The sequence below is a fragment of the Lissotriton helveticus genome, chromosome 1_1, assembly GCF_964261635.1.
Source record: "Lissotriton helveticus chromosome 1_1, aLisHel1.1, whole genome shotgun sequence".
Lineage (NCBI taxonomy): Eukaryota > Metazoa > Chordata > Amphibia > Caudata > Salamandridae > Lissotriton > Lissotriton helveticus.
The window spans coordinates 14,034,220-14,057,414 of record NC_136057.1 but is presented as its reverse complement, the minus strand read 5'-3'; positions in this window follow the sequence as shown (position 1 = coordinate 14,057,414).

The window sequence follows — 23,195 nt, the reverse complement described above, 5'->3', positions numbered from 1 at the left end:
GTTTGTCTGATCAGAGTGTTTTGAGGGGAGTGGCAGACGTCCTCATCATCACTGTCCTTGTGAGAGCGTAAAAGTGCCATTTTGCTTCTCTTATGTATTAATTGTGTTTAAGTTAGGTTACTCTAATTTTTGTATTACTTGCTCGGCCCTTCTCCTATGCCAACAAGCAGGTGGAGGTCAGATTTCTTTTATGGGATCTCTTCTCACTCTTTCCCAGGCTCATCCTCATATGGAGAACATGACCTAGCTCTGGCTTCCTCTGGAGGAGGGTGCATTGTTCTTTTTTTACCTTTGGGCTTCTCATTCAAGAGCTCTTTCTCTCTCATTTCTCAACCTGTGCCTATCCTCTAACTCCCACCTGGGCTGCCGTCTTCACCCAGACCTGTGTGCGGTTTCTCCTTGTTAGCATTTTGACCAGACTGCTATGAACCCCTCTCTGACTCTAAACCATTAGATTGGATTACTGTAGGCATCAGAGCGAGCGCCTCCCTGCCGGTGTATGGGTGGATGGTGGGGAAGGCACTGACGCCTTGCTTGCGGGTACGATGACAACTTTTCAGGTTAGGGCCACCTTGAAGATGGCCCATAGTTCTGGTAGGGCCTCTCGTTTAGCTGTCTTTCGACCAACATATCTGGTCGGCATGTGTTCTTGTGTGTTCTATTATGTTGGTATTGAATGTTCCCCCCTCAGACTAGAGAAATGCGTACGCCTTGGTATGTGTGTGCCACCCACAGCAGTGTTTCTCCAGCTTTGTTTAGCTTGTATGGGGAATCTAGTTTGCATTTGCTCTCGCGGTGACTCCATATGAGTTAGGAAACCTATTAAGGAGTTTTTAAACTTCAAAATTTCTTGACTTCATAAAAATCCAAATTCTACTTTGATCTTGGGAAAATTGTGTACATTGGCTTGTGAAGGGAACAGCTACTGGTTATGAGCTCTATTATGAAAATGAATGAATCACATAAAAACACTTAACAGTGTACAAAGACAATGCAATGAATTAATACAAACCTGTCAGATAGTGCAATGGTTAGTTCAGAGCAATACGAGTTGCTTTTTCGAAGCAAAATAACAAATATGGATTACTGACTAGTGGGAATAATATGGTTACTTTTTCATTGTTGCACAAACGTACTAAAAGGACATAACATAAAATACAACGGCAAGATATAACAGCACCACAGCATCAGCAATGCATAAATTGAAAACCTTAATGAAAATAGAAGAGAAAAAATTGACAGAAAAAAATGATTATTTTGTCCAAAAATACTTAGCCCCCTATAGCACCTACTGCCCGTTGAAGAGGGGATATTCTGCGCAGTACATGTAGCTAAGCGAGCCGGATAGTCTGTCAGTATCGGCTGTGGGACAAAAAGAGCAATGATTTGTGCAGAGAAAAAGGAACAACCTGACAATTATCAGTCCTTCCTGGAGAGACACAAGTTACACCTCATTCACCGAGGTCAGAATTTTTCCCTAAAGTCCAAAATAACCCTATATCTCACCCAGGGGTCGTGCAACTATCTGTGTGATGCCCAGTGATCCAAGCACAAAAAAAACACCTCTTCGCTTCCTTCAGACACTGTCAATATTAAGAAACTGACAGTACCTAAGAAAATTCCTTTATACTCAAAAATAAGATCATGGTGGTGACCCTATATCACACCCAGGGCCTATACGTACAATCCGTGTAACACCCAGCCTTCCAAGCAAAGAAAATAAAAAAGCAACCCTATATCACTCAAAGAGACTCTGAATACCGTTGTCGTGGGGCTGAACCTTGCATTCACACAGTGTTAAGTTGACATGAGCTTATTAGAGTTTAATCACCATTGTTCCTTTCTGCTGCCTTTTGCACACGGCACACACTTTATTGATTGTTTAGAGTTTAGCAGAGTGTTTTGCTTCACGCGAGAATAATATGTTTTTCTACATTAGTAGCCTTGCTTGGTAAGCTTAGTCTGAACAGTGAGTGTCAAGGCCTTCAAGGTTATTTCAAAATTGGTTGTTGTTCGGACTGATCAGTGCATGTTCTAGACATAACACATATGCAGCTATGGCCACCTCTGAGATTGGCGCGTTTAATAATGCACTGCGTAGGCATGATCACACACACTTGGAGAACATTCGTATGCTGAGAGCTTGTGCAGAATTTGATGAGATCAACTTCTGCTAAATACCAGAGGTATGGGGCCATCTATGTAATCCCAAAAAGACCTTCTTTAGATATAAAATAACCTACTAGCAAGGGAGAATGAAATATAGGTATATATTTAACCTGTTTCTGTTTAGCATTATAACATGCTTTCTCCCTTTGTATTTTATGGAATAGTAACTATGCTGACAATCTTGTTTCTAATAATATGCTGCACATGAGAACACAGCGTTAGAAATAAATACTTCAATTTTGCTCGTGTCTCTTTTTACTCACTGTTTTGGACTGGTATGAGAGTATAACAAAAGAGTGTTCTTGTTTTTCACATTGACTGACGTAAACTAAGTTGCATGTTCTGGGTTGTCTTATCATTGGTTTCTTGGCTATAAGACTAAGAACCAATGAGACACTGATGCTAGTCTGGTAGGGGATGTTGGGTACTAAGGTGAGTTTTGGCACACCCTAATTCACTAACAGCCTGATTCATCATTCTCCTGTTTTGCGAGCCCCTAATAGCGATTCATAACGAATCGCTATTAAGGACTTGCAAAATGGGATTCATGTAGGAATTGCAATAAATATTGCGATTCCTACATGTTCCTTATTTGCGATTAGCAAATTGCTAATCGCTAATAAGGAATAATTCCCCATGCATTCCTATGGGCCTACAGGCCCATAGGAATGCATGGGGAGTTATTCCTTATTAGCGATTAGCAATTAGCTAATCGCAAATAAGGATGCGATTTCAAGGGTGCAGGGGTGTCCAAAGGACACCCTGTAGCACCCCTGAAATGTAATCTACATTGGTGTTGCGCACACACATGTCCAAAGGACATGTGTGTGTGTAACATGCAACTTAGAAAAATGCATTTAAATGCATTTTTCTAAGTTTTTGCTATTTACCGAGAGGTCTGACCTCTCGGTAAATAGCGGCCCACAATTTCAATTTCGCAATTTTAAAATGCTTCATGAATTGCATTTAAGGAATCTCAAATAGAGATTCCTTAAATTCAATTCTTCGCAAATGTGCGAATTCTTAAATAGCGAATTTTGCATTTGGGATGATGAATCCCAAATGCAAAAATTGCACTCGCAAAAGGCAAGATTCTGAGAATCTTGCCCTTTGCGAGTGCAATTTAGCTTGATGAATCAGGCGGTAAGGTCCTAAGTCTCTGTGCACAGTTCTGGGTAGGAGCAGAATCCCTGCAACACCATCTATGTAATGAGCAGCAATCCAAGCAAACTAAACTATAAACTCCCTTCCCCTTGCCTAGCATTGCTGACTAGGGAAAGATTACTCTACCCGCTTCTTCTAGTTTACCACACACAATATGCTGGGACTAAGGATCAGATGTTGTCCAGGCCCGGGCAGTAAAATCCACTCCGCTTGTGGAGCTTGCGGAATTCGGGCATTCTGCACTCCATGGAGAAGCGCCGACTTCCTAAATTCTGCATTCCCATGCATGAAGTGGAGTTTTCTTCTGTTTGCGTGCTCAAGATTTGTTGTGGCGCTCGCTCAATAATCTCTGACCACTAGCGGCCTCGTGCAATAATTTGGGTTCGCTTGCATGGCTTCCATCGGTGGCATCACCAATGTAGTGTGATAGCCAAAGCACCGCTCAAGCAGGTTTTGCACTCGGGAAACAGCTGAGAGGCTCTTCAAATGGATTTCTTCTGCAATGTGCCGTTGGAGTTGTTTTTTTTTGTTAGAGAAGCCGTTTTGTTCCCCTTTTCTTCCAACAGAAAAGAAGTGCCCCACCCCAGAGGCTCCAACTTCCTCTTCCTGTCCAGCAGGCTCCTTCCAGTGCTTTGTCTATCTCCCAGTCACTTTTCATTTAGAATTAGAGCTGGAAGGATCACTCTCCTTGTATTCTGCTTATATACCATTAGAATTAAGGACTTTGTATTTGAGATTTCACAATTAAGTTTAAAACGTTTGTAGAAGGGTGTTGCTTGTTTGATTCGGAGCATGCACCATGATTTATTTGTACTTTTATTAGATACAAAAATAAAATTGTGGTGGGTGGCCTGCAGTCTCAGGAGGGGCCTACTTACATTACTTGCATGTATTTGTTCTTGTTTTGTAAAGGACACATCTTGCACCGTTTAATTTTCCCTGTGTTTTTTAATTTAGGTGCAAAATATTCATTCAATTTACCATGTGGCCTAGTCTGTCAATGGGCCATTCAGACAGAAGACCCCGTGCAGGTCATGGGTGCATGAAACAACTGTTTCTGTGGTGTCTGTTTGAAACATCATTTAGGCCATGGATAGCATTGGATCAACTTATAAAATGTGTTTTTCTGTGGTATTTCTAGTTTTTTGTGGTGTTTTAAGTTTTTTCTGCAAACAGTGTATTGGTGAGGATGTGCGTTGCTGTAAAAAGTATTAGCACTTCTAATTTTCATTTTTGGCATTGCTGAATTAATTCTGTTTTCTCCTGTGTTGATATGCCACCTTTGGCTGGCCAGTGTGTGTGTGTGTGTGTTTTCCATAGGCCACCATCTGTCTTTGTAGGGCTGATCTTGCTGGGTGTGGAGTTTATCTGACTGTTCCTTGAAATGTTCTTAAAGTAGAGGTCACCCAACTGTTGCTGGACACATTCTTAGTGCAGAATTCTCCCCTTAACTATTAGATCTTCTTTTAGATGAGAATAGCATTTTCTAGGGCATGTACCTGACTGTGTTCCATAAATACTTCTATGCCTAAATGAAAGAAAAATGCATGCACTGTTCTGGGTAAGTCTACAGTGGCAGGGGGTTGTGTGGAGCAGAATGGGATTGAAAATATATATTTTTAAAACTTACCTTTTCCGATGGCTGCATCTCTTCTCCGCTTCTCTGCTCTTCCTTACTCCAGTCTGGAAGAAGCTACAGGAAGCACCCGGCACACAGGCTCCTTGAACCAATCACAACGCTGCAATGCTTCGTTGTGATTGGTCTGAGCACTGTGGATTGGCGTTAAGATCGGGACAAGGAGTCTGTGCATATTCCCCAGCACGCTATCCATCACAGCCTGGTGGGGAATATGCAAAGTGTGCATGACTGCCTGGCCTGCCAAAAATGCTGGCAAAGCAGTCATGCGCACTTAGGGGCCTATTAGGATTGCGGTTTTTCCGCATCCTCCGGGCCGGCGGAAGCCACCGCCGGCCCAGAGGATGCGGAAAAAACGCAGCGGACACACCAGAGACCCACCGCCACATTAGGATGGCTGGTGGGTCCTGGTTTCCGTCCACAGCTATTCCGCCGCGGTTGGCTTACAACCGCGGCGGAAAAGCTCTAATATGGTGGAGGTGTCTCTCAGACACCGTCCACCATATTAGGAAATGCTTGAAAAGATGCTTTTCCGCAGCGGATTTTCCGCCGTGGAAAAGCATGTGGAACTTCACTGCGGGGCCCGTTGCGGGCCCCCTAGGTGAAGGGGGGTGGGGGGTGCACATGGGGGGTAGCTATGGTACCCCCCTGCATTTGTATGCAGAGATCGGCAGGCACCACGCGGTGCCTGCCGCTTTCTGCATACAAAAGCAAAGTATGCATTTTTGACATTGCAGCGGGTGCAGCTTGAAGCTGCACCCGCCGCAATGTTAAGGATAGAGGATGTGACCGCCACCCTGGCGGTCACATCCTAATCTTCACGGGGGGAACGCCGCTGCCCATGCGGACGTTCCCCCCTACTCTATGGTGGCGGACGGACTCAGGTCCGTCCGCCATCATAATCGGCCCTTTAGTGTGTACGGTCCACTCTTCCTCCCACCCTGAGCCACCAGCCTTGCCCCAACCCAGCCCGCAGCAACCAAAAATAAAATGATGATATCCTTGTTATTATAATTTTATTTTTCCCCTTTTCACTGCTCTAAGAGCAGTGGGACGACACTCTTCTGCCGCCACTGGAAGTCTGACAACTTTCAGCAATAAACACTTTTAGAAATTGGCCAACCTTGGTGTGTCTCGATGGAACCCTGTGATTGGGCCAATACTCCGGCGTTAAAGCACATAAAATGGCACATAAAATGGCATTAGGGCCAGATGTAGAAATATTTGGAGCCATATTACACAAAGTGTTCTGGGAGTGCAATAGACATCTGCACCCACTTTCTGAGCCCCCTGGGCATTTTGGTATCACAGCAGAGGCCACAAACGCATGTGCTGCCCATGCTGTTGTACAGATAGCACTAGCGCTATCTCAAGAGGTTGTTCCCTTATTTGCGTGGCAGAATGCCCCATGCAAATGAGGAAGTCTCCGAGTCTCTGTACTCAGGCCGTATTATGGAGACGTGAACAAAGGCAACGAAGCCCCAAAAAGGTGACAACCTGTAAGTGCAGCCCCAGGGGGACGGGGGGGCAGGGTCTCATGGACATACATAGGCTCTGCCCTCACACACCTGAGCGGTGTTTAAAGGGCTATGAAGTGGGTGGCCCACTAGTAGCATTCAATTTACAGGCCCTAGGCACATTTAGTGCACTTTACTCAGGGCTTATAAGTGCATTAAATATGGCAATCGTTTATAAGCCAATATTATCACGTTTAGAGTACTGATTATCTGAGCTTTAGCACTGGTTAGTAGTGGTAAAGTTCCCAAAATACTAAAGATACAAAATGAAGTGGCATATTTACAATACAATGTTGGAGCGCTGCGTTAAGCTAAAACTGCTAACACCATGCACCGCCATTCTGAAAATAGTGGTATGAGCTATATTTACAATGATACGGTGCACTCCTGCAGTTTCCCTACCACTGGTGCTAAATTCAGTTCCCTAGCGCCAACGCTGGCATCCCTGCATCATAGGGCAAAGATACCTGAATTGAGAAAATTGTATTGTGCAGCACACATATATGTTGCAAATCATAATTTTTTTAACGATTGGTACACCTTCCTGCACATAAACAACAATTCATGGTGATTTACTGTTTCTGCAGCACACACAGAAACAGCAAAATTGAGGATAAATTAATAATTTCACCTTGTTTCGCTATGTTAAAACCAGGTTATTTTTGGCTTTAATTTTGGCGCTGCCCAATATTTGCACCACCCTTGTAAATATGGGACAGAACCAAAATCAATGGGTGTTGCGGTGGAACGGTCACCCCAACACCCATCACCTGCCCCTTTCAGGCTCAGTGTAGCTTGAAACAGGGCCTAATTTCCAAAATGGCGTTATGTCTCCTAAACATAACATAACATAACAGGTGTATTTGTAAAGGTGTATTTGTAAAGGTGTTTTTTGTAAAGCGCAGCATTGTAAAGGGGCTTAATGCTGCCTTGTAAATATGGCAAAGGGTTTATAGACACAGGAACGTCACAAAAAGTGATGTTCCTGTGGCCATAAACCCCTGTAAATATGCCCTGAAGTCTGCAACACAGGAGCCAGAAGACAAAAAGTTAGAGGAAGCCACGCCAAGGATGCGACGACTAACTCCTTGCCTTTTTTCTCTGATCAATTTCATGCCTATATGGAATCTCAATATCAAGTAGAGGTGCCTACAAGGGATTTTGTTTCTATATCCTAATTTACTTTCTCAGATTACAATGACTTAGAACCTATGTGAATACCTTCATCTTTAGATCAAAATGTAACTACAGACACAGGAATATCTTTCAGAAACATGTATTTTTAATTTTACTTTATAAAATAGTAGGGTACATTCAACAAACACGTTGAAAACAAAAGCTTATATATGAAATAAGATAGGGCTTAATTACACCATTATTTCATACGTAGAAGTCCTCTCCTTATAAAATCATAAAAAATGACCAGTATTTCAATCGATAACACAGTCACTCAATGTGTAAAAATATATGAGGAGTTGGATGGTACGGTTGACGTTTCGGTCTTCTTTTGTGTAAATCCTTTAGACCATCATCAGGACAATGTAATCTGTGCTTTTTAATTATGACCCCTAGAAGAACACAATGTAATTTGTTACTTATGTGTCATGCCTTCTAACTTATAATACAAAACATAAAGATAACCCGTGTGGAAGTCTGCAAAAGAACACATCTTTCTTGCACCATTGTATATATTTTTTATCAATTCATTTACCTAATTGACTTCATACAATTTCTTATCTCATAGTTTACAGACAACTATCTGTTGATTAAGCATCAATCATCACGTATTTTTTGTTGAACTCCTATTATTGATCTAGTCACATTCTTGTTCAGACCAAATACTTGAAAACCCAAAAACATAATGCTTTAAGAACAAATAATAACATTATGTGTAGGCTTGTGTGTTTCAAATGGGAAGGTTTTGTCAAAATTATCTCCTCTTATATCTACATATTAAAAAAAGGGGAACATGTTTCTTACTTATGTTGACTGGTGGATTACATGAACCTCAACAGTATCACAAAGATGAGTGGAGTTTTCAAGCTTTGACGTCGTTATCAGGCCTTCAGAGGTATGATTTTCTGATTTCAATCTTAAACCAAACAGATAAATAAATCTATCAGTTTTTATTTATCACTACTGGTAAGCCTGTGTTCGCATTGGGTAACATAACATTTACCAGTTTTTTTAGAAATTCCTTAGAGCACCGAAATGGAGATCTTCAAATGATCTTCAGTGGACCTATTCTCTCAATGATTCAAACAAATTCTGTTCATGGATCAATCTGAAAGAATGTCAACATATTGTTTTATGTAGAGGGAACATCTCTGTATTTACCTCTTGCTGAATATAACTATTTGAGTTAATTATCCTCCAAACATATTTATACTGATTTATTATTTAAGTTTGAGCAGATTTCGCTCATATAGACCCAAAAGGAATTGCTTATATCGTTTTTTATAACTATGTACTAATTCTTAATTGCATCGCTTAGTGAGTCTTGCTTGAGTTATGGTTAACGCAAGATGCACATTTAAGTCTTGTAGTCTTAAGACTTCGATAACCATGATCTTTAAATACAGCTTATATTTATAAAGCCTTCTTATTCTAGGCTTTTATATCCTAACTCTTTATCAATCGCCTTTGCATGTTATAATCGTCATTTTAATCACGATCACAACTGAGTAAATGATGTTGCGTAAATCGAATTTAAAAGTGAGTTATAAAAATGATCCGTACATTTCATTTTTAAATTACTTGAGACTGCAGGAGTTATGCCGTCGTAATTCTAAAAGTTATTCTTTGCTTTAAGCAGAGCTACGAGCATAGTAAAAGGCTGTCTTGGCGTAGCTTCAAAAAGAGCTACACAATCTGTTGAAATGTAATGCTAGTTTAAATGAAAGCACTACAATAAGGTGCCCGCATTGGCAAACTTACTTGTGAAAGAGCGGAAAACAGCGTAACAGACGGCATTCCTGTCAGCAGAGGTTTCACGAACAGGATCGAACCGCTACAAAGTCCCTTTTCTATCTTTTGTAACGGAATTCCCGGTTCACTTGAACTGGATTTAAAAAGCTGGTTATAGTATCTAACATTTTAAAATGCCTAAACGTATCAACAATGCAAACAAATCAATTTAAGACTCTTATGCAAAAAAGTGAATTCATTGTTGCTCTATACTTTAATAGTCACTTTTCATTTTTGTTTGACGATATTCTATTTACGTTTAGATGCCGGACTAGTTCATATTTTTAGCGTGGCGGCCATGTTAGATTGTTTCACATGGCGGCCATCTTAGAATATGTCACTTTTCTGGTTTGTGCACTTACTCACCAAAAACGAAAGTTTTGTCTAGATTATGTTACACTGTCTTAGTGTTACATATGGGCCATAGTTCTGGAAAAGTCTAATAAGGCCATGTGATGTGTCTAGTTGTTACTGATTTAGAGGAGTTATACATCAAGATATACATCAACATGACTCTCGCTTTTATGTTAACCATAAAAGCGCTCAGATTCTTTGTAAATGAAAATTTCTTATTTGATTCTGTACATCAATTTAGAAACCATTATATACATTTCGACACAGATCATGTGTTGTATTTAACTTCATCAACTTACTGTGTTAATTGTTGGTGTGTTTATCATTTTTCTAACACAACGATTCTGCATATCAATTTGAAAATCAAAACGTTCATTATCATACAAATTGTATGTTCTAGCTCACATCATGAACATACTGGAGTCACATTTTTGCTGTTATTCTTATATTGAGCCTTTCTTTTCTTTTGCATGAAATATTGGGGTTGTATCTATAAAGAGACTGAAGTAGTTGTCTTTGTCTTTCTATACTAAACAGGCTAATGTTTGCCACTTGGTGACTGTGTTTGACCCATGTTTCCCACTGTCTGTAAGACACATCCATTGATTTTCTTTAATTGTGAGAATCTTTTCCACATTACTTTGTCTTATGGTAGGTTTCACTACTTCCACCACCCACCATTTCATGTCCTTTTCCATGTGTCTCAATTCATTAAAGTGTTCAACAAGAGGTGCATTTTCAACTTTACAGCGAATCCTCGACTGATGCTGAAGAATGTGTTTCTTAATCATCTGTGTGGTTTTTCCCAAATAGTTTAAGCCACACGGACACTGCACACAATAAACCACGTTGGTGGTATTACAATTGGAAAAATGTTTGATATAATGTTTCCTACCATTCAGTTCAAACATTTTTCTGTTACTTGTTGTTGTGAATGCTGCACAGCTATTGCATTTATAGTGTCCTGTTAGTGGTATTAGTTGTCTCATATTATTTACCACATGTGTATCCTGCTCTTCGTATGCATGAACAAGTTGATCTCTTAGATTGGGTCCTCGTTTAAAGGCAAAAAGTGGTTTTACAACTAGTTCTGGTAAAGCCGCCAGGAAACTCCAATGTTTCTAGATTATCTTTTTAATTTGGTTTGTAGCAGTCCAAAATGTCGTGACACATACCAATTGGGGATCTGAAGTCTTTTGTTTCACATCAAGTAAGGCTTCTCGGTTGTTGTACCAGGCCCTTTTTAAGGAATTTTTTAGAAGTTTATTCGGATAACCTCTTTCATGTAGTTTTTCTTTCAGTAGTTGGCCTCAAAGAAGTAATCCTCCCTTTTTGAGCAGTTTCTCCGTAAGCGGAGGAACTGCCCAAGTGGGAGTCCATCCCTCAGAGCCTGTGGGTGGTGGCTATTGTATTTGAGCAAGGTTTATCTTGCTGTAGGCTTAGTAAACAGTGTAGTATATAAGGTGTTATTCTCCCCTACATTTATTGAAATATCCAAGAAATTCATGTTTTAGTTGCTACTATCTAGGGTGAATTTCAAATTGGAATTTCTTGTGTTTAGCCAGTTGTGGAAAAGAGTAAGTAACTCCTTACTTCCTTTCCAGATTAAAAAGACATTGTCTATATATCGTAACCAACATGATATGTTGCCCAAAAAAGGGTTCTGCAGCCCCCATTGCTGCTCCTTTCAGTTGTTGGTAAAAGATTCTTTTGAATAGAAAGAAATTTTCTCAGAGAGACATTTTAATGCAATCGACTATGAACTCTGTTGGAACATTGTGAGGTCTCGGTCGATTATTCAGAAGCTGTTCTATTATTCCCAAGACCTCTGTTTGTGGAATATTAGTGTAGAGACTCTCTATGTCCATTGACACTAGGAGTTCACATGTCTCTGATGTATGTGTCTGACTCAATCGCAAAAGGTCTAATGAAAACATGTGCGTTTCGAGCCAAAGGTTTAGGTATCGAATTACAACCTGACACAATTGGTCTACCTGGGGGTACTGTGGCATTCTTTTGGACCTTAGGCAGGATGTAGTTAGCCGGAACTGTTGGTGATTTGTTATGTGGGATCTCAGCTTGCCTTTTATCCAGGCTGTGTCACGCCATATTTAGGTTTAACTGAATCAGCAATCCTAAAGCTGTAAAGATTTCTAATTGGCAATTCTTAAGGGGCAGATGTGCGACCCTTACAAGTTGAGAGTTGCAAAATGCAATTTATAACAGTGTCTCAGACACTGTTAGCAATTCCTAATGGGGTTGCAAATTGCCTGCCTCATTAATATTCATGAGGCAGGTGCTAGTTAGGACCCCATTAGGAATGGCAAGCGCTTCCAGGGATGGCGGCCTGCTGGGGTCAGCAGACCGCCATTTCTGTGACTGATTTTAAAATAAAGCAGTTTTTTTTCATTTAATGCAGCCTGTTTTCTTAAAAGAAAATGGCATGCATGTAAAAAAGAAAAATTAAAAATTAAACGTTTCTGTTTCAATTTTTAAGAGTAGATAGTGTATGTGGGACCACTGCCTGTCGCACACACTCACATAGAGGAAGGGGTCCCCTGGGGACCCCTCCCGTTTGTGATTGGTTTACCACCTACGTGAAGTAGGTGGTAAACTGAGAGTTTTTTGCGACCGCAATTGCAGTTGCAAAACAATCTTACATTTCTCAGTGCGAGTCGCTATTAGGGAAGGACGTCCTCGGCACGCACCTACCTAATAGTGAGTCACAAACGCTATTTTGGGAGATGGTAAAAAGTTACTGACTCGGTTTGTATGTGGGGCAGACCAATTATAACTGTCGCAAACAAGCTGATTTCCCATTTGGGAAAGGAAAATATGGTCATACATCTGGCCCTAAGTGTGGACACTGTGCAAACAGTTCATCATGCCTCTCAATCTTGAATTAGCCAACACTGGGTGCATGCCAGTGAATACATTGAAAGAATATTTTATCAAACTGATAAATCTCCTTGTGATCTTGTTTTGCTCCGTTCATCACTGCGAGGTCTCTGCGCTCCAGCTCTACATTGCCCCTCTTTCTTCCTTATGCGAGGCGTGTTCTCATGGGGGTGGTGTTCACTGTGCTCTCTTATTCCCTAACTCTGGCACGGCATGCCCATTCACCTAAAACAAACCAGAACACATAGCGGGCGTAGACCACACCATGTTCCAAAGGATTCTCAAACCCAGGCACTCTATGTATGTACAAGAATAGCACCAGGTCACCCTGTTCCAGGACATCTGTGCACTTTAGACAGGGACCTCAATATTTATTCAAACAGTGATGTCTTAAAGATTTTAGGGGCCTTGGCCAAGACATACTTTGGGGCTCCTTGTGTGGAACAACTTTGAGTTTATGACCAAATTTCAGAAAATTTAAACACCCTTGATGCCAAAAAATACAGGAGCATGCAAAATTAGCCAGTATCTAAAGCTGTCTGCTGTCCGCTAGCTAATTAGCAATGAATGACAGATTTGACACATTTCTTTTTCACTTGGGACTTGATTTTCATGTCACCCTTGCCAGACGAACACAAACTGTCTGGTTGCAAAATACCTATTGTCGACTTCCCAAAAACCTACCATTGCTTACGTGTTGCTCGGATATGAATTTACCTTGAAAAACCAAAAAGACAAGAGGTGTTTGGTAAAACAGAAACAAATTAATTAAACAAAGCTAGTGGGGGGGCAGCAACAGAGTCGCATCTGAATACTGCCTCGATGTATGGATGTTTTGACCGGTTTTTATATTGTTTTTGAAGTACAATAATCCTATACCACATTCTTGTAGAGCATGGAAATTCAGGCCTAGTCATGAACCATAAATAACCATCTAATACAGGGGAAGCATTCGGCTCTTGACCTCATGAAGAGCTAGTGCCGGCCAGTGTGTATGTGCCCAGATGTCCGGCATGGGGACCGCATGATCACTCTGTGTAGTGTGCATGCTATGTTCTGATTGGTGGAGTGTTCCTAACTACACGTGGCATCTAACTTTGTGGTATTTTGGGAATGCGTGCCCCTTTGGCAATTTTTTTTTAAATTAGGGCCAATCTCCTCTGACCTTTTGTGGTGTAGCTGCCTCTCTATGGGATCAATCTGGGTTTTCCCTGTTTGCGCGTTTGTCTTCAGGCTGAGTGTAAACCAACCTGTGATCTATCAATTGGTAGGCTTGGGTCGCAGCACCTGTCCGACCATGTATCTCTGACTCGGGTTCATGGAAAGGTCATCGACAGCAATGATATGAGTTCTTTATTACATGTACATATAACACAGAGGTCATTGATAGCACATCTACCAACATTCTGATTATTGTGCGTACATTTGTCGTGGTGTACATTGACATCGTAGTTACCGGTATTGACTTTGGTATGTGTACATATACCATGGCATACATTGCCATCACATTCACCAATATTACATTTCCGGCCTCTAGTTGAATTTCCATCATTTTTAGGTCTTTCCTACGCAGCACGCATGCGCTGCATAGGCAAAAAGATCTTTTGCCAGTGCTTTGGCTTTTCAGCCAAAGACGTGCACGCGTTCCATTGCCTTCAATGGCAACGCATGCACGTGTGGAGATTCACTTGCGGAAGCGAGCACCACCAATGGTAGCATTTATCGCTCCCGCAAGTGAATCACGCAGGCTCCCCTCCTCCCCACTGCTGGCACGTGCGCGCCTCCCGCTGCTGCAGGCAGCCTGCCGCGCTTGTTTTCTTAAGTACCCGCTGCCGCTCATCGCTGCTTCACTACTTGTTTTTGGTGCTTCACTACTTGCTTTTGGGTTTTAAGGCTCTTTCTGCACCGCGCAACACAGTAGGAATGTTAGGCTACCCTCTTACCATCTGAACTTTAAAACGTCCTCAATAACTGAAGTGGCTACATTGGTGCCGAGGTGGTAGTGTGAAGAACATCCATGATGACTCGGTCACAGAATATTTTTTAAAAATGGAACAACAGATGGGGATCTATCGAAAGCAAGCATCCGCAAGAACACCTCTCAAAGCTCGTCCTGATTAAGGGTAACCCTTCTAGGCCCTGCCATTTTCGTGTTTTCAAGGAAGACGCGTTCTCCCACACGTAAGATGGACGCTGCGCTCTAGCAGTGCTTTAACCAACTTTCTGGATTCCAGGCGCCATGTTGTCATAGAATCTTTACCATTGTTAATAGCAATTTTTTATAACAGTCCAAAACAGAGGTCTTCAATCTGTGGGGCGCGACCCCCAGGATGGCCGCGGAGCACTGTCTAGGGGGGCGTGCATTTCCAGGCTTTACTTCTATCTGGAATCGAAAACATGAAAAGAAAAAAAAAGCAACCGTCCGGGACACTTCGATGCTTCAGCCAAAGTTAATGGAGCCTCTTCTGCTCTGAAAGGAAAAGGCCGGCAGACAGGTAAAACAATCCTTCATGTCAGGGTGCCTGCTTGCCTGAATGAAATGTAAATGTGTGACTTAATCTGCAAATGTAAAGGGTGCTTCGGAGTGGATCTGTCGTTAATTCCTGGAATCACTTCAAGTATTGTGATTGCAAAGATTTATTTTTTAGTGGTAGTAGGAAGAGTTAACAACGGGGCTGTGAAGTGCTTGCTTTTAATTGTAGTTGCATTTACACAGCGCTTAGCACCCATGACATGGTGTTGAAGGGACAGTTATGCAAAAAAAAAATATATTGCATTACTTATGGTCTGGTATTTATTATTAAAATCTACATTTTGGAAACTCTGTTTTATTCAAACCTTTTTACACAGTTTGTAGCAGTCTCTCTTATAATGCGTGTAATGCAAGTATAAAATAATGACTTACATATTCTCAGTGCTTTCTGTCACAGGTTGTGTGATCTGGTAGCACTAAAACACACTAGTCACTGTTCTCCGCTGCACCAACCTAATTTCATTCTGTGGCTCTCTGGTTACTCACAGTTCTCTGCAGTGCATTAACTAACTGAGGTTATCCTAATGTACTTGGAGAAGTGTGGCTCACTGGTTAGAGGAGGCAGACCCTGAAGCAGAGGTCAGACCTGGGACCAGGGTTCAATTCCCGACGCAGCAGGGTCTTGAGCCCAAATATCCACGGACTCGATAATTCTCGTTTCGGTGCCTACTTGAGTCACGGGTTCACACTCTGCAGCTCTGGGCATTAGCTTGCTTAATCTCCACTATGGCCCCCCCGCGGCGGGATGCCTGGCTTTCACCTTGGGGATGCCCAGTTTGGGTATCTCACAGGGAAAAGTCAGGACGGGTTCCCAAGGCAAGCGCCGAGATGCCTACGGGTAATCGAGCGCTATATAAGAACGCATAATAATAATAATAATAATACTACACTGCATTTCTCACTGAGTAACAAGTTTTAACATTTTAATATTCATTTAAGCTACCCATTATTTTATAAATAGCTACCTGATGGAGAAAGACCTAAAAACTAGGACAAAATATTTTGGGGCTGATTTATGAGAGTCTTGTGTCGCCTGAGTATCACTTTTTTTTTAACCTTTGGCGTCACAAGCGTCTCAATCATATCTATGAGGCAGTGCAGAGTTACGCTGCGTGGCTTTGCATGGCCTCATAGATGTGGAGTAATGCAAGGCAGGGCAAGTCACTGCGTTGTCCTACTCTGTCAGGTAGGCGTTCCATAGGTATTGTGGTGGGTGTTCCCATTCAATCCCATGGATTCTGACGCTGCCACAGATTTACAATACCATGTAAACCTAGGGCAGCGCCAAAACCTTACGCCTCCCCACAGCAGGCGTAATGAGGAGAAATGTTTTAATTTCTCCTCGGTTTTTCCTCTTTTCATGTGTGCTGCGTTCTGCACCTCACATAGAAAGAGGAAAACCCCTCTCTGGATTGTAGGCAGGATCATTTTTGTGCAGGAAGGTACACCTTCCTGCACAAAAATGATCCTGCCTACATTGACGCTAGGCAACAATTTGTGTGCCAACACAGGCGGAAAGGACAGGAATGCATCATATTTCATAAATAAGGTGTATTCCTGCTCTTTCACATTGGCATAGGGCAGCACAGCAAGAAGACTTGCGGCGCTGCCCCACGCCAATGCCTCATAAATGAGGCCCTTTGTTTTTAGCCACACCTTTGACCACGCCCCCACGCTTTCTGACCTTTGGTTTGTTAAACACTGTTTAATGTTATTTTTCCACTGTAAAAAATATTTGCTATGGGAATTGGGGATGTTTATTGTTGTCAATAAATGTCAATGATGAGGAGGACCAAGTTCTAGAAATTTTTGCCACAAGGGGATCCTTACGCCAAGAAAGTTTTGACACTGGGTCTCGGCATCAAAAAGTTTGAAGACCTCTGGTCTAAAACATTTAGTAACTATACAAATGTTCTTAAACTTTCACAGCTGTAGACAAACACACGTATTGCGAATCATTTTAACAATGGTAAATTTAAATGCTAAAAACATGAAACTATTTTTTTTAAAATGTTTTTTAAATAATATCGTACATAAATATTTAAACATTTGCGCTAACAAATCAAACCGTATACACTTGGAGATAGTTAGAAGATTTTTGATGACGTGAACACGAGCCTTAGCTGAAGGGAGGTGCGTATGATGGTGGAGGATCACAGTTGCTATAGAGACACACGCTTTGATCCGTGTTGCAGATATCACTGTCAGTCTGGGGAAAGTCGGACCTTAACTCGATTCAAAGCATACCTGTTACCTTTTCCCCTCCCCTTTTCCTGTACACATGCTCCCTTGAATGTGGACTGCAGTAATATGAGCAGATACTGCAATGTGAGAAAATGTAGGCTGGTTTTATTTATTTGTGTTCTGTTCAGAGCGCCTTGATGCCCTTGGCCTTAGTCCGCGCTTTACAAATTCCTATTCATTCATTCATTCATTCATTCATTCAGTTCTATATAGCACAAACTCGAGCACTGTCTTCCCCTCCTTACTGCTAGAGGTGGTCTTCCTTGCTGCCGTGTTGTTTGGCTGCAGTTCCAAGCGGGTCAATGGCTACCTTATACCTTTTCCCTACTCCCCTTTCCTGTACACATGCTCGCTTGAGCGTGAACCGCGGAGATTGGAGAAGATACTGAAATGTAGGAAATGTCAGTTTGTTTTTATTTTTTTGCAGTTTTATAGCGCAAACTTGACTCGAATGCATCAGAGCGCGTCACATAGGCACAGGTTGCATTACAGATGGACACATCCCCCACAGCTCAGGCTCCTTGCACAGTGATGTAATCTCGTTTCTGGCGGGACAAGAGTGCTCTCTGTAATCAGAATGCTGTTGGAGTAATAGTGACTACACTTACAATAGAGAAAAATAAAGTAAAGTCTACCATCTGAGTAAGGGTTCCATGCACCAATTGAAGGGCATATTTCCTGCAATAACTGTCTGGAGCAAGAAGCAAGGCTAGCAGTAAAAGATGCACAGTTACTGCCAGCCTTGCTTCTCGTAAGCAACAACTATTAGTACAAAGTGCGTGTTTGCGGACTGCTTGCAGGTTTTTAAAACACAGAAATAAAATGCATTGTCATTTACAATGCCAATAGCTCAAACTTTCACATACGCGAGACCTATTGCATTGCAAATGCTTGTTCTCATAAGTCATGAAAGTCACATTCCTCAAAGCTATGTATGTTTCTGTAGTGTCTGCTATCCATTCGCTGGCTATTTGCATACTACCTAATTTGAAGACTGCCTTTGTTACAACAGGCCCACTTGCAGCAAACCACACAAGTCTGTCTGCATATATGTCTTTGCTCTACTGTAAAGTGCTCTGATACCCTAACGGGTCAAGTTCAAGCTCAACTTTAAAACACATAAAATAAAAAATACTATGGGAACCGGAAGCAATGGCATGCACAGTTTGGTCACCAGCAGGGGGAGCCAGGAAATATATTATGAAACCAGTCCTGCTCAGGGTCACCTTCCACCTGGATGGCAATTGCAGGGGTTCCTTTTTGAGATAATTTACAGGAATAACCGTGCAACAGGAAGCATTAATCTTGGCACACAACCTACCCTCCATTTTGGTTATAAAGTCCAACACATACAGATGTTTTCATGACCATGAGAAAAATGGCTCTTAGTTCTTCCCTGATAGTATTTATGCCAAGCTCAGAGTGGTTAATCATCTTCAGTAGTTCCCACCTGGTTATCTGTGACAAGAGGGTGTTTGCCTTCGTTTGTACAGCAAAGAAAGGTATGGACCCACCTATGTTCGCCTGAATGTCTGAATTCTTCTGGAATGTCATTTTAATGAGCCCAGTCAAAATAGTCAGCAGTTCTTCTTCTTCAAGCCTTATGCAACAGAGTTGTTTCTTCTGTCGCAGATATTGGAAAAACTCAGACAGTTCTCTCCATGGATGACCAGGGTTGAAGTGTGGCTCCACGGTGGAGTAGTGTGGCTCACTGGTTAGAGGCGGCAGACCCGAGAGCAGAGGACGGCCCGGGACCAGGGTTCGATTCCCGACGTGGCAGGTTTCTGGACCAGGGTCAGCGGACTCGATAATTCTCTCGCCTCGGTGCCCACTCTGATCAGCGATCACACTCGGCAACTCTGGGCACTAGCTTGCCTCATCTTCACTAACGGCCCCACCAGACCGCCGGGGATGCCTGGTCTCACCCTGGAGATACCCATTAAGGGACCATCTCTCAGGGAAGCCAGGAAGGGTTTCGCAGCGGTCGAAGCGCGGAGGTACCCCTTCGGGAGTGATTCCAGCGCTATATAAGCACATAATTAATTAATTAATTAATTAAAGTGTGTACATTCACGAGGGTGCAGAGGTCCTGTCATGTGTGGATGACCTGTGCATAGGCAAATTCTCTGCATTGCTAGTAGTAATCCATCACTGTGGAGGTGCCCCATTGCAGGTCTCTTATGAGCAATATTGCTTCACAGTTTTTGTTGGTACCAAGCGGTATTGTACCATTATCTCTGAAACGCAAAGAATACAGCGTAAGTTTTTGTACAATTAGGGGTTGCCCCTTCCCTTCCAATCATGTGTTTATATTTATCTCCGTAGCCCATATTTCCTAGAATGGGGTATATATGCTGGTGTTTAACCCCATCCCATGGGACTCATTTTGTCTAGTGTCATCAAGGTGAACGGCCTTGCACTGGAATTCCATATCAGGTGTCCATTTGTCATTAAGAGAGGTTGCCTCAAATATGTTAAGGGCCACCCTGGGATCACAGACTGTGGGAGCAGACATATGTTTTCACTGGTGCAGTGGTTTTGCTACCTCTAAGACCTCTTATTTACGAAGTCTCAGGGCTAAACAGTGTCCTCCCTTATAGTGCCTCTTCTGGCATTCTGTATAGCTTGGTTTGAATGTCATTCAGTTTGGTTAAAAAGTAGTGCTGGGGGGTTGTTCTCACGCCGGGTGATGTTTACTGCTGCTCATTGCGATTCTACTTTATTCTGCTTTTTCATGAGCAATCTCTTGGGATAAGTATAGCCTGTCTGAATCTATGGCGTGTAGTATCAGCAAACATTTGTAACACAACCTGTTTATGGTTTGGGTGGCCCCGTGGTAATGTGCTGATACCAGTGCTGGGTAGGAGAGCACTGTGTAGTCGATGAGGAATGCTAGTGTTTGGTTTAGGTTAAGTCTAAGTGAGGTGGGGGAGGTCCCTATTCAAGCACGGCAAGAAAGTCATGGTAGGTTCAATAAAATTAGCCGGATTTCTGGCTTCAGAGGGATGTGAGAGTACCCATGCTAGAATAAGAGTGTGCAACAATACATAAATATATAACTTTAGAATCATTTGTTGGTCTTGGGATCATCTCCTGGGAAGCTGTATTTCATCTGAGCAGCTTGGGGTGACTTGGCTTGGTGCAGCGAAAAAAAGAGTCTGTGTTTTAAAAAAAGTGTCTGTAAAGGCTGCTTGCAGTCAGTGTTCTTCAGCAATTGGACCTCAATGAATTTGTGTTGGGAGCTTCGGCTGAGGGTGTAGCGGGCAGCTGTAATGATTGTGCTCATGTGGCACTGTTGCTGACCTGTTGGATTGTCGTGCAGGCCTCAGCCAGACCCGCTAGTGCAAGGGGTTCGCCCTTCTGCGCACAGAGCTCTCAGACTCAAAAGGAAAAAGTTGGCATGGAAACTGGAAATACAAAACATAGAGTTTATTACACCTCATGAGGTGGTGCTAAAGTTCGGACAGTACCATTCGGTACTGCGGGAAGTAGCACAAAGGGCTACAGGACACATGGTTTATTTATACCCACACAGGGGCTCAAAGAAGGCGGTACAAAGCACAAGAGCACATTTTATGTCCATACAAGGCAATATCGAGAAGCACAATCGATCAATGGGAGCAGCTAACAGTCTTGGGGTCTTGGCTAACACATTCCAATCTAAGCTTAACAGATAAGAGATCTGGACCCTAACGGTCAGCAGCAAAGACAGAGATGCTATTAATAGCCTGTTGTCGGGCAGATTCAAAGGCCATAAGCAGGAAGGTAGGACAACGCACATGGTCGACACGAGGTAGCATATGGCAGATAAAAATGGCTGCCATGAATTCAAAATGGATGCCATCAAATGCTAAGATAACGGCAAAACCAGGATGTCTTTCGCTAACGCTCAACTTAATCGCTGTCAAATTACAACAGACAACCCTTTTAGGGTTAGCTAAAGACATATGCTCTTTTTGGGTAATCTGTGCATTCATCTCGTATATCTATGCACATTATATTCGTTACCTCCTTATCCAACGATTTTTGCGCTTTTTTACGGCATTTCGTTTGGAGGGTATGCAAGCATTTATGCACAAAGAACATAACATTGGACCGCAATGGATACACATACAACAGGTGAAAATCACTGCAATTGCAATACATAGAATAGTCAATAATTTCCAACCCCAAGCGGAAACCAGAGCCCAAAACCATCCAGCAAATGTCCAGGTGCCATTTTTCTCATGAATATCGGCAGCTATTTTATGCAGTTTAAGAATTGCTTCATATACAGAAGGCGAATTATCAGGGATGAAAACGCAACAGCTACTTCCGATGACTTTACATGCTCCTCCTCTATCTGCTAACATTACATCTAAAACCATTCTATTCTGAAGGGTCACAATTCTAGCAACTTGCAACTCCTCCGTAATATTTCCTAAAGCTACAGCAGTTTCATTAGTGACAGCTTCCACTACTCTAGTCAATCGCTGTATTTTCCTACTGTTCAATGCAGCACCTACAAAAGGAAATAGGCCTAAATTAAAATCAACATATTGCTGCAGACTAGTGTCTGTTTGATCTATGTCTTCAATTCGTATTGTACGTTTATCACGATTCATAGAAATGTTCCTAAAGAGTTTAAAATCTCGATGATATGAAGCAGGTGCTAGAAAAACAGGGGGTAATCAAAAAGAAACATAACATGTGCCAGACCACCCTACAGGCAATCTGTGATATCCATGACTCCCACATACTAAATATGTGTTATGTGAAGCCAAGAAAGTACTCTCATTTAGTCCATCCATATTTAATATAACAACACAGTCGCTATTTCCTACCGGAATTCGTCCAGTACTTTGCACACATAGGTCTGCTTTAGTCCGTGTTACAGTAATTACAGATTCATTGCTCGTGGTAGAGTCTCTTGTTTGGGTGAAAACATAAGGCGTAGAAGCATTGTCCGGTCGATATTCTTCCCATTCCCATATAGTTCCATTTGCTTGGGGATACCCATGTTCATCTTGGTAGCACTCTTTATTCAAATGGAAGAGAAGTCCACCTACTGCAGGTTTTCTGTTCGAAAAGAGAAGAGTGTACCAGGCTTGACAAGAACCATTATGCGAAAAATGAAGTGGAATAAACGGTATCCCACCTTTCTTCTGATGAGCTGGAAGCATACCACATATCCAACAATTTGTAGTGCTCGTGGCGTTGTGAGTATGGTGGAGCATCTGAACAAACGTGTTATTCAAGTAAGACTCTTGATGCTTATACTCATGATATGGAAGAGTGAAATGCTGATGCTCTTCCGGAATGGGAGTAGTAGGAACCACAACAAAATCACGAGCAGGAATCATCATCTCAACAGACCAAGTGATCACTGCTATAATTGTCAGAACAACAAAAACACCTGATACCCCTAAAATCTTTTTCTTAGTAGTATTCATAGTCACAAAGTCTTCTTCAAACCAAAAAATAGAAAAAAACAAAATAGTCAATGAGCTCTTTACCCTGGGCAGACGTTGATTTCGTCACCACAGACCAAGACAGGTGTCACTACACTAAGCAGGGCTGATCCCCCTCCCTTGTCATATTGGTTCTCCGTTTCCACTACCCAAAGCGGTTGCTCAACCAGTCTCGCAACAAAAAAAACCCTGCAAATCACTTTCTTGATCTCAAATTGTATCGCGCTGCTCCAGGAGTCGTCTGGTCCAGGAAGAACTCCGCA